Raw genomic sequence first — 14779 nt, forward strand, 5'->3', positions numbered from 1 at the left:
CGGATTTCGAAATGAGTTGCACAGTTCTCACCCCAAAAGCAAAAGACACGTGCTTCTGAAATTCTCCACAAATGGTTAATTACACAGACTGGGGGTGGGGGGACCCTTGTAAGGAAGAGGTGGTATGCACTCCCCAAATTGGCAAAATTAGAGATCTGGCGTGGAAGACTCCACGGGGGGCGGAGTAACTGTCCTCCTGCAGACTCTCCCAGTTCCGTCTAGGTCCTGGGCAGGCTGCCACATCCACGGAGAGGCAATCCCATCAGAGACTGGCTGAGGAGGGCATCTGGCCCCATCCAGCCAATGAGACGTACGGGGAAGCCGACTGGGGGTTTCGGGGGAAATCCTCTTCCCTCATAGAAGATGGAGAGGTGCAGCATGAAAGACCCCCTTTCCTGCCCGACCTTAACCTGCTGGAAACGCTGCTATGATAAGGTGACGACTGCAGCAGAAATGGGCATCTCAGAGAAGAGCGTCCGGGGCCCTGCTGCGCCCGAGCTCAGATGCATCCTTTCTGACACCTCCGGTGATACCGGGTGCCGGGAGGACGTGGGAAACGGAAACCCTGAGCACCGCCGGTGGAATTACAAACAGGTACAGTCATTTGGAAAAGAATCTGGCAGTACTTGTGAAATGACGAATGAGTGGGGCAATGACTCACCCCCCATCCCTGGATCTGCAGCAGAGCAAATCTCCCACAGTCCACGCGGTGCCGATGGGGGTGGTCACCACGGACCCTGGCTGGGCTCCCGTGATGTCCATTGGCAGAGGATGAAGACAGTAACCAAGCCAGGACTTCTGGCAAGGGGAGGGTCGGTGCAGCCCCTTACAGGAGCTAGGTACACACAGACCAAGACTGGAGCTAAAAAAAAAGACAGTTTTGAGTAAAAGAAAAACAAACACAGAAGCAGAGGCAGATCTGTAACAGAATTCTGTTTATCAAGATGAAAAACAGATACCCATCAGGACAATAGAGTAGGTACCACGTGGGGCCTACAGCGAACACCCCGGAAGGATGACTGTATGGAGTGAAGGCCAAGAGAACGAGTAAGAACAGAAGAAGAAAGAGAGGGGTCTTGCAGAGACCAGTGCAGAAGATGTGCCCTGAACGGAGGAAGTTTTCACAATAAAATTCAAAAGACAAAAAAACACAACCAGATTTGGAGTCAGATAGCCAAGTAGCAATGTTCCCATGATTATTCCTGGCTCTGGGCCCTTCAGGAAATAACCTAACACAGCCTCAGTTTCCCACTGTGGAAAGCAGATACGCAGAATGGCTTTGCAGAGTTGTCACACGAGCATCCAAGGAGATGGGTGCAGAGTCTGAATTCAGAATGCAGCAGAGCCTTCCTGGATGGCCACTGAGGACTCAGTGTTCCCATCTGTGAAATGGGGATTGTCATATTACCCATCTGACACCTTCATGACGTGGTTTAAATGAGACATGACACGACAAGGACAAAATGCCCAATGATGTAACTGTCGGATACACATGGGAGGAAGGATAGTGTCCTTCATGGGATCCCTGCTTGAACCAGGCCCTGTGCTGACGGTGCATCAGCTCGGCTCGCTGGGTGAGGTACCCAAGGTCGTCACACCTGGCGTGGCGCTCACTCCTTACCCCGGCCTGACTGTGCTGTCCTGACCACACACCCGAGAGAGCAGTGGGCATCTCACGCTGCCCTTATGTGACGCCCGGAGCACATGGACCCTCCAAACCCACATACAGGCAAGGCACACCTCATCCTATTGGGATCACTTTACCCAGCTTCACAGATATTACGTATTCTACAAATGGAAGGCTTGTGGCAACGCTACGTGGGGCAAGTCTCTTGGCACCATTTTTCCAACAGCATTCGCTCACTTCATGTCTCTGTGCCACATTTTGCTACTTCTTGCAACATTTCAAACTTGTTCCGTATTTTTATATTACGGTGATCTGTGATCAGTGATCTTTGATGCTACTTGCCGTTGTTTTGGCTTTGTTTAGCAATAAAGTATTTTTTAATGAAGGCATATACTTTTTTTTAGACATAATACTTCCTACCCGCACACTTAATAGACTACAGTACAAACATAATTTTAATATGCAGTTTTTGGAAACCAGAAAATTCCTGTGACTTGCTTTATCATAATACCCGAATTATTGTGGTGGTCTGGAACCCAACCCACAGTGTCTCCCATATATTTCTTGCCTGCATATATTTCTTTTTCTTTTCTTCTGTGGCAATGAATCAGCTTTTAACCAGATGAGGCAGGTTCCCAAAAAGAGGAGAGACGAGAAAACAGAAGAGAAAACTGTCATGCTCCTATTACCCCAAGTAGGCAAAATCTTCATCTCTCCAGTGAGGACCTGACCTCTTTCTCTGTCACTTCTTGTCATCCCGGGAAGGACGCACTGCTGTGCGCGACTGTCACATTGCAGGTTGTCACCACTGTCCTGAAGGTGGCCTCCTCTTCTCCACCATGATTCTCTCAGATCCCCGGGAAAGATTCAGAGGTACCATGTGTCCCTGGGCACTATTTTGTTTCTAATTTTGTCCCTAAATATGCCCGGCTCTAAAAAACCCCTGCCTGCACACCACCGCCTTCTCTCCTCCTGGAACATGTCTTTGAAACACATTCTCCAAATAAGGGACATGAGGTCAAAGCGATGCTTTAATAACTCCTGACAAAGAGCTTTCCCAAAAGAACAATCTATGCTGCCACTAGCAACGGCAGTGTGTGCCAGGCTCCCCAAGCATTCTTAGGATAAGTTCCCAAACCTTTTGTTTTAACTTTTAGTTAAACAAAACTAAACTAGGGAGTGGGTCGCCACCGTCACAGTGAGATTCCTTGATTTCCGGGGAACGTGGACTTCTCCCTGAGTACACAGACCCTCTTCTCTTCTTATGAGATCTGTCTGTTCATGAGACTGAAACTTTGTAAAAGTATTTTCTGCATATAAAGAGATGGTTTCACAGAGGCAGTCCTGAAGAGCGCAGTGGGCAGATGGGATCCCCGGAAAGTTGGGGTCGGGGCAGGAGGAGCGGCAGCCTAAGGCTTCCCAGGAAAGAAGGAAACACAGAGGAACAACAATGGGAATGTTTGCAAGAAAAACTGCAATTTAAAAGTCCCGCGTCTGCTGAGATGTGTCTCCACAAAACATAAAAGGTCTGCACACATCTGAGGGACGGAGAGGGTAAAAATCAGATGACAGCTGATGGTAGATGATGGCTCTGGGGTTCCAGGTATTCTTTAGAAATTTTTTTAACCTCCCTGGTGTCTCCTGCTCACCCCTGACTCATCTCTCCAGCCCTCAGACTCCTATGCAGATTGGGGCGTCCTCTGAGCACTGCTCTGCCCTCTGTCAGGCTGATTTCCAGCTTCCCTCCCAGCTCAGCTTAAACATCAGTGTCCCTGCGAAGCGTCCCCCTGCCTCCAGGAGCTGGTTGGCTGCCTGTTCTCAGTCCACCCAGACATCCTGTGCTTTTCCGGTCCCAGAGTCTGTAACAGTGATGGCTTGAGCAGGGCTGCTTCAATGGTGACCCTTTGATTCAAAGCTTAGCATTTTGGGGAATGGACAGAAACACTTGGACTGGGCCGGCCATGGAAGGCAAGTCTGGCGTGGGAGATGGGAGACGTAGGAAGGACTGCACAGTGAAGAGAGGGAGAGATCCTCAGATGACTTTGCTCCGGCTTTCCCCTTCTGCTCCCTAGCCCTGCACCACCCATCCAACCAATATGTTAAGACCTTATTTCTCAAGTGCCTGCTATCGCCAAGACACTGTGATGAGGAATTGCAACACCAAGGCCATTCTTTGAGTGTCGAACCTAGGTAGGGAGTCAAGGCTTTGACATGAGGAATGCGAGATAACCGTGGAGGAACGGAGTGAAAGATAACAAAAGAAGACAGGGGAAGATGGATGGCGTGTGGGCACCGTATGGTCCAGGTGCGGAAGAGCAGGTCACTGTGGGCTGCCAAGGGAAGTCCTCTGAGAACCCGGATGTGAAGGCCGGCCATGAGGGAGGGGAGTGTGGAAGGGGCGGGAGCAACCAGGGGGAGATGGCTGGGCTGGGGAGCGGGGACTGCATGCCAGTGGTCGGCAAGGAGCCCCTGGAGCCCGGAAGGGAAAGAAAACCTCTGGGAGTCCTGGGAGGGTGTGTGAGAGACAGAATTTTGAGGACCTGAAAGTCAGGCAGAGGACCCAGCGCAGGGCAAGAGAGGGTGAGACTGCAGAGAGCCAGGCAGTCGATGAGAGCCAGGTCCCCGGGGAGAGGGGTCTGGGGCCAGCCCTCAGGGAGGACTAGAGGAAAAACCCAGTTGGGAACGTCCTCCAGCGCCACAGCAGGGAGGGAGGCACAGGGTCCCGGAGCTTCCACGTCCCTTCTGCCAGCATGGCTGACATCACCAACCCATCGCAGCACGCTCTCCCCAGGACCCCAGTTGGGACCTCAAGAATCTGCTGCCACTTGGGGCTGCTGGCAGCCCCTAATAATCCAGGGTGACAGGTCAAATCTCTTTGCCTTGTGGATTCTATCGGTCAGGGTCAGCGATAGTTTGGTGCACTAATGAGCATCCCCAAATATCAGGTGCTTAAAATGGTGAAGCTTCAACGCTCATTCAGGTGACATGTCCATCACAGTCAACCAGAGACGGCCACCCGTGCCAGCACCACCCAGGCCAGGCGGACAGGGCAGCCCCCGCCCGGGGCGCTGCTGGGCACCAGGGCAGGAGAGAGAGGGCTTTTCATGGAAGGGCCAGAAACTGCCTTTCTCTGCTCACTACCACTGGCCAGAACTAGTCACAGTGAGTAAGGCACTGGAATCCTAATCTCCAAAAGGCAAAGAGTCAGGAAAAAAAAAGCATGGCCTAAGGACATCACCTTATTTTAAAATGCTTAAAAACCGTTTACTAAGTGCCAAGCACCTTAAAATACTGCCATTTCCATGGGCCCTTTTAACAACCCCTTTGAGGGAGGAACCCTTAGTCCCAGTTTAGAAATGAGAGATCTGAGGCTCAAAGAGGTTGAGGTGCATGGACCTGGACAGTAAGGCATGGACCTGGCCCCACGGCCCAGGCTCTCCCCTCAACGGCACAGTGACTCCTGACAGCCCCCAGGAGAGCAAGGGAGCCACCCCAGAGGCCTTGAGGCACAGTGGGTACGCACGAGGGTTCCAGAGGCCAGCTGTCTGGGAGAGCGTCCTGGCCCCACACCTTAGCCCCGTGGTTGTCAGCAAGCTTCTTATCTTCCTGCGCCTCGGTTTCCTCTTCTGCAAACTGGCCTGATACTCATGGTACCACCGACCCCGCCGCAAGACTGTGACAACTGAGGGAGAAAAGGCATGTGAAGCACGTGAAGCCGCTTCTAGCCCAGAACCAGTAGCCAGTCACGCTAGATATGACGTTAACCTGAGCACCTTCCTACAAGGACAATGACGCTCAGAGAAGCCACAGGCCGCAAAACCCGGAGATCATCGGCTTTCCGGTTCATCCCTTAGCCTCCCAGGCGAGGACCACTGCCGACGCCACTGCCGGCCTGTGCGTGGGGAGAGGCCATCGAGCACGGGACTAGGTGCCACCCTGCCACGGGCGTGCCCTGCACCTCGCTCCCCTTCTTGTTCCCTTCTTTGTTTTCTTCCTAGCCCTGGCCCTCTCTGAAATGTCTCACGTGTATGTGGATCTGCCATCTCGCTCCAACTAGGATCTGAGTGCCACATCGGCCGTGCTCCCACGCCGGGGCAGAGCCGGGGGCCCGGCAGCTATCTGCAGGCTGACTGGATGAGTGGCTAAAAGGAAGCTCCCTGAGGGCCATGTCAGCTTTACCCTGGGGCCCCCACTGTGCACGACATGGAGCTACAGAGAAGTATGCCAGCTCTTCAGGCCTCAGCCCAGGGAAGGGAGGCAGCCCGCCCTCCCCAGCTGGGGATTAAGTGGAAGATGGGCTTTGCCACATGCAATGCCTGTTGTTAGCAGTTTCCACCCTGAGACCCTCACTCCCTCCCTGCCCTCCCCTCTGGGCTCAGGACTGGGTGTCAGACTGGCCTGCAGACAAGACCAAAGGGAAGAGAAGCCAGAATGAAAGAGAGATGGTCAAAGAGAGACGAGGGAGGGGCCACGGGGGGGGATGTCGTAAGCCCAGGCACTCACACACAGGCACGTGGGCGGTGAACGCGGCTCTGGTCCGGATGCCTCAGGGAGCCTACTGTGTGACCTTGGGGGGTCATTCTCCCTCTAGGCCTCGGTCTCCCTGGTGGGAAAACCTGAGCTTTGCAGAACGCCTCGAAGGGGCCCTCCAGATCAAAAATGCGAGAAACAAGGAATCAGCTCAGGCTACACCTCTGAGAGTAGGGTCCACGGGGGTGGAGATTTTCATGGCTTTCGTAGGACTAGCGTACGCATATCGAATAGATGAAACCCATCCAGGTGCCACTAAAAAAAATAATTCGCACGTAACTGCAAAAGTTGAGCTGCACTTGACAAACTGCTAAAAAGTTAACAGAAGTGCTTTTATCACTATTTCAGTTTTACAGCTTCGTGTTCGTATTTTGAGACTAATATCTTACCTGTTAGTTTTCTAGCTTGTTTGTGGGCTCCTGAAACACTGATTGGTCCCAGGCCCTCTCCTTAGAGTACCCTCCTGGTCAAAAGGACCCATCTGAGGTGTTTGGTTGAAAATGCCGTTTTCCAGGCATCCCCACCGACCCAACCCACCGAGCCACTGAATCAAAAAATCAGGTGGAGGGGCCCAGGAATCTGCATTTTAGCAAGATTCCCAGGTGATCACTTGCAGAATGAAATTTGAAAACCACTGTCACAAAAAGGAGCCGAAAAAAGGAGCTGGGGGAGGCAATTCTGGAGGGAGAAGGACAGTTATAAAGGTGACCGAAGACAGGAAGGAAACAGAGACAATGGCGCAGCGGCTCCGGTTTTGCACGTGTGCACATCGCTTCTGCCCACGTCTGCCCCGCATGTCCCACCAGTGTAAACAGACTTTGCAAAACTCCGGCTCGCCCTCAGCGGAGCCCCTCCCCCAGGCCTGGAAGACGCGGTGCTCACACTCCTGCCGCCCGTGCCTGCATCTGTGTCTGCAGTCTGCCACAGCTGGTCCTACCTTTGCTTCGTGACCAATATGAGCTCCAGCAGCGAGCAGTCTGAGCTCACTCACGGGACGGAGGTCTGTTGTATGTCGAGCCACACGCACAAGTGCTGCTCACATGCCTGTGTGCACGCACGCGCACACACACACACACACCCCCAACATGATTTCATTATTTGCAGGTGTATGTAAGCATCTGCAATGATTAGGGGTGTCGCCTAGTCATCAGAAGTCATCTGGACTCGAATGGTCAATTGCTAGTTTGCAAGGTACCAGGAAGATACCAGGCTGAAAGGGGGTTGGTGGAGAAGGCGTGAACTGATAAGAGGGACCAAGTACTGTGCTTGGGGTTTCCCATGTGTGGGTCACATCCATTGACCAGGGAGAGAACCATCAGGTTGGCTTCCTCCTTCCCACAGATGAAGATGGACCTGAGGTTTTTGCAGCAACTGAAAAGATGATCCAAATTCTTCTAATGAGGAAACCAAGACACAGAATAGATCTGTGACTGCCCACCATCCTGTAAGACTGAACCGTGATCCAGCTAACCCCAAAGTTCATGTTCAATGCTTTCAGCAGTGCTGCTTAAAATTCATAAGTTATAAGCCTGGTGGGGAGTGAAGGGGTGGGTCTGTTCTAGAGAGATGGGAGCCCAAGGAAACTGATCCCTCCAATCAGTAGAAAACCAAAATAATTCCTTAAACAATTTAATTCACAAGCAATAAGTGGTCTTTGGGAAAAATTAATCACAGATAAGCAATAAGAAAATAAAACAAACACATGTAATCACATCCTCCCCCAAATGATGGTGGTGTTAATACTTCTAAGCTTTTTTTCTCCAAATAGATTATTTTTTCTAGCCTACCAATAAAATGATACAATTTTTGCATCAAAAAAATGTCTAACGCTGATTTTTTTAACATGGGCAATTAGTGATGCCTATCCCATCCTAATCTTCTGTGAATTTATGTCAATCCATATTTCTTTGCAGATTCTAAGAGGGAGAGACAAAATCATTCACTTCTCTTGTTTGTTTCCTGTTGTTTATTTATCAGCCACTAAGGCATTTAGGAAGGATTAAAGCATGTTCTGTCTAAATCCTCTGTACTGCTGGGTGATGCAGCCTTGGAAAACATACCAAAAAAAAAAAAAAATTCAGGTTGCTCTTCTCTCTATAGATGAAAATGGAGCATAGCTTTTTGTAGCAACTGAGAAAATGATCCCCGTCCTCCAAAAGTATCTTAATACCAAAGGGAAATGCAGCAGGATGGCCTGGGATAAGACCTCCCACTGCCCCCTCCCCCACTGCAAGACACAGCCCCCACATGCCCCCGCGCCCCGCTTCCAGCCATCCCCTAGTCCCGAGAAGGGAAAATAACCTCCTTTCCTCCCCCACTGATGTTAACGAGGCTCCCTATTGAGACGTAGTTAATCACATCAATTAAGAGCCTTTCACACTTGGCCTTGCCTGCCAGGCACAGGCCCTCTGTCCAGGCGAAGGTGGGTAACGCAAGTCATGTCATGAGATGGTTTATGTACTATTTTTCTCCCCTCTCCCGCCCCCCGCTGTACTTTGTATTTTTTTTTTCATTTGTATGTGTTTTGTTTTTTTTTTAATCTAGGCATAATTAACACTCAGTGAATTGTCCAGATCTTAAAGGAACAGTTTGATGAGTTCTGACATTTGTCAGAACCATATACCAAACACCCTAAACCACACCCTAAAGACATAAAACAGTTCCCTCACCCAGAGGCGAGCAGTGGGCTGACTTCTAGCACCGCTGATTCATTTCGCGTGCTCTGAAAATCCACATACATGGGATCGTGTTCTGTTTCATGACGAGGCACGAATGGTGCTCAAGAATAGGCAGTTAGCAGGCGCTTCAGAAGACAGTCCGGCAGCTCCTCAAAAGGTAACACACAGAGTTACCACGTGACCCAGCAATCCCACTCCTAGGTGTGTATACTCAAGAAAGGTGGAAACATACATCCACACACAACCTTGGGCATTCAGAGCACAATTATTCACAATACCACCCCCAAAAAGGAAAAACCCAACGTCCATCAACTGATGAATGAATAAAATGCGGTATACACCCATACAGTGGGACACTGTCCGGGCATGAAGAGGCATGAAGTACAGACAGGAGACAATGTGGATGAACCTTGAAACCATCGTGCCAAGTGAAAGAAGCCAGTCACAAAAGACCACATGCTGTATGGCTCCACTTACATGGAACGGCCAGAAAAGGCGAGTCCATAGCAACAGGGAGTGGACCGCAGGTTGTTCAGGATTGGGGGTGGAAGGGGGATGGGGAAGGGACAGCTAAAGGGGACAAGATTCCTTTTTAAGGTGGTGAAAAAGTTCTAAGACTGATAAATTAATTGCACGGTATGTGAATTCTATCTCCACTAAGTTGTTTAAAGAAAACAAATATTCAGAATCGACAGAAGTAGAGCCAGTGGTGACGCAAGGAAAAGAAAGACAGCAATGAAATTTTAACTTCGGTGGAATTTGAACTGAAGAAGTGTCTGTTGGCTCAGGAGTCCCTCCCTCCCTGCCCCATGCCAGCTGGGGAGCATAACTGCTGTCCAGGAAGGTCACCTTCCCATGAGAAGGTCCTAGGGTTTGCTGCTTTTTCCGAGGATCCCTGTCTAAACTCTTAAAGAGTCCAGGAGCTGTTCATCAGACTCACTCAATCATCCCACAAACATTTACTGAGTCAGCACTAAGGAGAAAGCACCTCACCTCACCCAGTCTTGTACCGTCTCCCTGCTCTCAGGCACCTGCAGTTTTAGGACATACACAGTTCCTCTGCACGTTTGGTCCTGTGTTTGGCAGGTGATGCTAGGAGGCTGGAGAGGGGGAAAGAGCCCATTATGAGAGAAACATCAAGAACTCTGAGGTCTGATGGGCCCAGTTCTAAATCCTGATCCAAACACTCATGAATGCGTGACTTCACCTCCCCCAGACTCAAGTCCCTCACCTGTAAAGACCAGAAACCTGCCCTATGGTGGAACCATTAAGGGCCCCATCTTTGGCAACCAAACCCCCACTTTACCACTTATAAGCTGTGTCTGACTTCAGCCCATTTCTTAACTTGTCGGCTCCTCACTTCCCCACGTCTACAGTGGGGCGGTGACAGCCACAGCCTGCACTATGCAGAGTTAGATGAGCTCAGACATGTAACCCAACAGTCAGCAAACTCTCCCTGTAAAGGGCCAGCCAGGAAATATTTTGGGCTTTGTGGGCCATGCCACCTCTGTCCCAGCTACCCACCTCCTCCACTGTCACCCAAAAGCCACCATAAACAATACGTAAAAAGAAACAGCATGCTATCTTCCAATAAAACTTTATTTATGAACAACGAAATTCCATTCCACGCAGTTTCCACGTATCACAAAACATGATTCTTCTTTTGATTTTTTTCTTGACCTTTCAGAAACTTAAACACCATTCTTAACTCCTGGGCTGTACCGGAACAGGTGGCGAGCTGGATTTGGCCCCTGAACCACAGTTTGCCAACCCTTTGTAAAGCACTTAAAACAGTACCTGGTACACGTGAGCACTCACCAGCCACTATCCACACCCTGGGCAACAACGCGGGGCATTTACCTGCGTTAAGCTGTGAGCAGCGCCCTTCCCACACCATATCTCATTTAAACCTCACCATCTCCGTGCCATCTCTGTGTGATAACTCAGCTGGGAAAGTGAAGATTTAGGTGAGTAAAGTGACAGCGTCACAGTGAATCCAGATCTTGCCGATGGGAGTCTTTGCTTCTGACCATTATAAAACACCGAGCCGGCCACCAGGACGTAAGAGGGAATCAGCTCCACTCAGGCTCAGCTCCAAATACCACAAATCATGACTTAATTGATTTGAGACGGGCGTTACGGAAACCAAGGGCTGGAAGGAGGAACAGCAGAGGTGTTGCACAGTCCACGGTGAGGGAGGGCCTCTGAAGAAGGGACGCGTGGGCTGGGAACAGCCTTGAGTCTGGGGCTGTGCCAGGAGAGAGGAGGGTCCTGCCGAGACAGGAGGGTCCTGCCGAGGAGGGCTCACGCGTGGTGGTAGGAGGAGAAACTGTCCAAACTTCCTGAAGGGGAACGTGGCAAATTAAATGACCTAAGCAGCCCCTGTTGCAGCCGTCCCATTTTATGAGAATACATCCTAATAAAGTAGGAAAGTGCAGCAGCAGGGACTTGAGTCGGAGAACATTCACTGAAGCCCTGGTCATGATACTGCAACAGGCGAATGCACAAGCGGCTGCCCCAGGTGCTGAAGGACAGAGCAGCTGGGCGTCCCAACGATCAAACCGCGTCGGAGCAGAGGTGCACCTGCTGGCGTGGGAAGATTATTTATCACGTATTTAGTCAAAGAGCCATTTACAAACTAACGTGTATACGGCCACAGTATTACAAGTGTATACACATGCCTTTGCTTTAGTTCATTTAATCAGTCCCCTGTGAGTCATAACAGAAGCATTTTCAGCTTCGTTTTGTTTGTCTGGATTTGTGGATTTTTCCGGAGGAGATACTTCCGTGCTTTGCAATAAGAAACAAAGGACAGCGGGTGCCCAGGCAGGAGTCCGGTACTTCCAAGTGGTCTGACTGGTAGGAATCGCTATGCGTTAACTTCTCCAGGGCATCCTTGGGAAGAGGCCGTCACGAGTCTGGGTGACGCACTGGAGGATGGAGGTAGCCGAGGTAGAGAGCTCCCGCTTCGCCGGGAAGCTGGTCCTGTAAACACGTCAGTGCACACACTGGTCAGAGGTTCTACGGTATCTGCAGAGGGGCCGCCGGCTCATGAAGAACAGTGATCTTTTCCTGCAATTTGAATGCAGCCTCGATTACGCTTCACACACTCGCCCCTAACAGTCAAGTACACAGGAGTCTCGGTTGCTCTGAAGAGTCAAGTGTTTGGACTTAGAGCCAGGCGGATGACTCCACCATGGGAGCCTCCGTCTTCCTCAGCTGCACAGTGGGTGACCTCTCAGGGCAGCCACGAGGACCGGCTCAGGTTTGGACGGCGCTCCACGCGAGCACAGCCCTGCACACATGACAAGGGGTACTTAATGCCAAAAGCCGAACCCCTTTCTACGATGGTTGACAACCTGAAATTTAAATCATGATGGATGCCAAGGTGCGGCAAAGAAAACAGGTTTACCACTGAAAGACTGAACAGGAAAACGCAGTGAGGAGCGTGAGTCCCAGTCACCGGTCCCAGCCAGGCTCCCCATCTGATTCACTTTCCAACTCGGCCAGCGCCCAGGCAGCTCCTGACTTTTGGAATGTGTTTGTAATCCCAAGGACAGTCGGTACATTTGACATTAAAAATTTTTTTTCTCTGCAAAATTTTATTCACATACATTAAAGAGAAGGACCTACGACCTTGAAAACAAATCTGACATAACTCACCTCTGGGACAGTCAAAAGAAAGGGCTTTCCTGTTAGATGCACAGGGTTGGCTGTGTGGGCACGATGCTGGCTCTGTGCCCTTTTGTGGATTATTTATTATCTCCCCGCTTCAGGACAGTAATAGCTTTCTGCGGGGTACTTATTTGAGCAATGCTTGTATGCAGCCTAGACGCTCAATAAATGGTGATTGTTTCTTCCTTAGCCGGGAGACTCAGGGAACGAACAAAGCAATGAGGTCGCATCACCCAAAAGCCGTACCTCAGGGGAAGTCAGCTCCCTGTGAGAGGGAAGGAGGCCCAGGGTGGTCTGGCCACCCAGGGCTAAGGCTGGCCTCAGCTCAGTCTGGGAAAGGTGAGGCCAGGATAGCGTGTCTTTCTCAGTGATGTGGGAGCTAAATTAGACTGCAAATCCAAATATGAGACCGGCCCTGTGCTCCGTGCCCCTCTGAGATGCTGGCTGTGCGTGAGCAGAATGCAGTAGGTTTTTCTGGGAGGGGAAAGGCAAGCATTTTAAGCGGAAAGTGAAGACGGCACCGCTGGGGGCAGCACCAGGCAGCTGGGAGGCCAGCCGGCGCAGAAGCAGCACAGTGCAGGTTTCCTCCCACATCACCCAGAGTGACTGGCGAACTGTCCTGAGTCTGGGTCTGCTTCTTGGTGTCAGCAGGCCTGGGGCGGGGCCTGTGAATAACCCGTATTTCACCAGGGCCCGCTGCTACTTCTGACACTTCCCAAGGGCGGGCGTGGGGACCACTCCCGCAGTCGAGAAGGCAGGCTTTGGCCTCAGAAGGTCTCAGTTCAAGACCCAGCTGGGCGCCAGCTGTCAGGTCCAACTTTAACATTCTCTGGAAAACACTGGGACTTGGCCCAGGGGAAGGCAGGCTGCAAACATATGCATCAACAGGGAAACAGTCTCACAAGCTACACACTAAGTTAGACACGTATATAGAGAGATATAAAACCACATATATGTGTGTATGTGCAAACATATACGTACAGGCTTTCATATATACATACATGTACACACAGACACACATATATACATACATATGCCTATGTATGCATGCATATCCACACATACGTACATGTGCATGTGGTTTTTTTCAGGTGTTCAGTACTTATTTATTGGAGGGAAAAAAGACTAAACCTCAGACCCCAGCTTAAAGCATCCCCTCACACACATACCCGACTCTGCAGGCTGCAATGGTAGATGTGCACGCACAGATGTCACTTAATCCTCATCCACACTCTACTCTAGTACTAATATCCCATTTTCCTGATGAAGACTGAGGCGTGGAGAGAACATGAAACCTGCCTCGGGTCCCACAGCTAGGCAGTGGTCGAGGCAGGGTTTGGAACAAGACAGGCTGGCTCCAGGACTCCTTTCAGCCTCACCCCGTTAGAAGAGATAACCCAAGAGGTTAAACAGAGTCGAGACGGGGAGTCACAAACTTAAACAAGCAACTTGCCCCCCGGGGTAGTCTGTGTCCGCAATGTCTGCCAAGAATCCCTCCCATTTCTGTACCCCCGTGTTGTTTCTCCTGTTGAGAGTTGGAGTCAATTTCTCCTGCCTGTGTACACACACACACACACGCGCGCACACACACAGACTGTAGCTTAGCCAAGCTGACACAGAAAAGTGATGATCATACTGCATCTTCCCCACTCTGGATCAGTCAGCCCTGCAAACCTGAGCCCAACACCCTCAGCCCACAGTCAGGATTTACCATCATCAATCACAGAATCGGCAAAGTAAGTGACACTTGCAGTCAGCGCCAGTCACATGAAACCATGGGGTGCCTAAAGCACGTGGCAAAAAGCCACTGGGGAATAAGTCTAGAGTACATGGTCAACAGACCATCTCTACTTCGGTCAGCAGGTGACAGTAACAAAGATGGCAGCATGGAGTGCCTGCTTGAATGGAGGGAGGAAGCCACGGTTAGTTCCAGGACCTGGCTGCACCCCCAGCTGGCTGTGTGACCTCAGACCATACTTCACGTCTCTGGCCTCGCTTCCCTGTGTAAGCTTGGGGATGTCCAAAAACCTGTCAAGTTCTTTTCATGATTCTTTTTAGTTTCATCTTAAGTGCTGGTCATTACCATAGCGTTTGCTTTTGACTGGGGGTAAAGTCCTGCAAACTCCACTTTGCCACTGTAAGGACACCGGGGGACAGAGCAGGTGTCGCTGACCTCATGTTAACACAGTAAGTCACTGATGGAGCCTCCAAAACCCAGGAACCCCCAAACCTGGGCTCTTCTCCTCCTACTGGTGAACACCACTCTGTT

General features: G+C 50.8%; 1 long non-coding RNA gene across 12 annotated transcripts in view; it reads right to left on the reverse strand.

Annotated features, from left to right (window-relative positions):
- The window catches only part of LOC105096446 (uncharacterized), a 232075-nt gene that overhangs the window by 38209 nt on the left and 179087 nt on the right, over positions 1 to 14779 (reverse strand). For 2 of the 12 annotated variants that reach the window (XR_010377015.1, XR_010377017.1), the window contains one exon: positions 8827 to 9935. The exons of 7 other annotated variants lie outside the window; for them this stretch is intronic. This is a non-coding gene — a long non-coding RNA (uncharacterized LOC105096446). 3 more of the 12 variants (XR_010377019.1, XR_010377013.1, XR_010377014.1) reach the window with 3 other exon arrangements.

This window comes from Camelus dromedarius, chromosome 20 (assembly GCF_036321535.1).
Source record: "Camelus dromedarius isolate mCamDro1 chromosome 20, mCamDro1.pat, whole genome shotgun sequence".
Taxonomy (NCBI): domain Eukaryota; kingdom Metazoa; phylum Chordata; class Mammalia; order Artiodactyla; family Camelidae; genus Camelus; species Camelus dromedarius.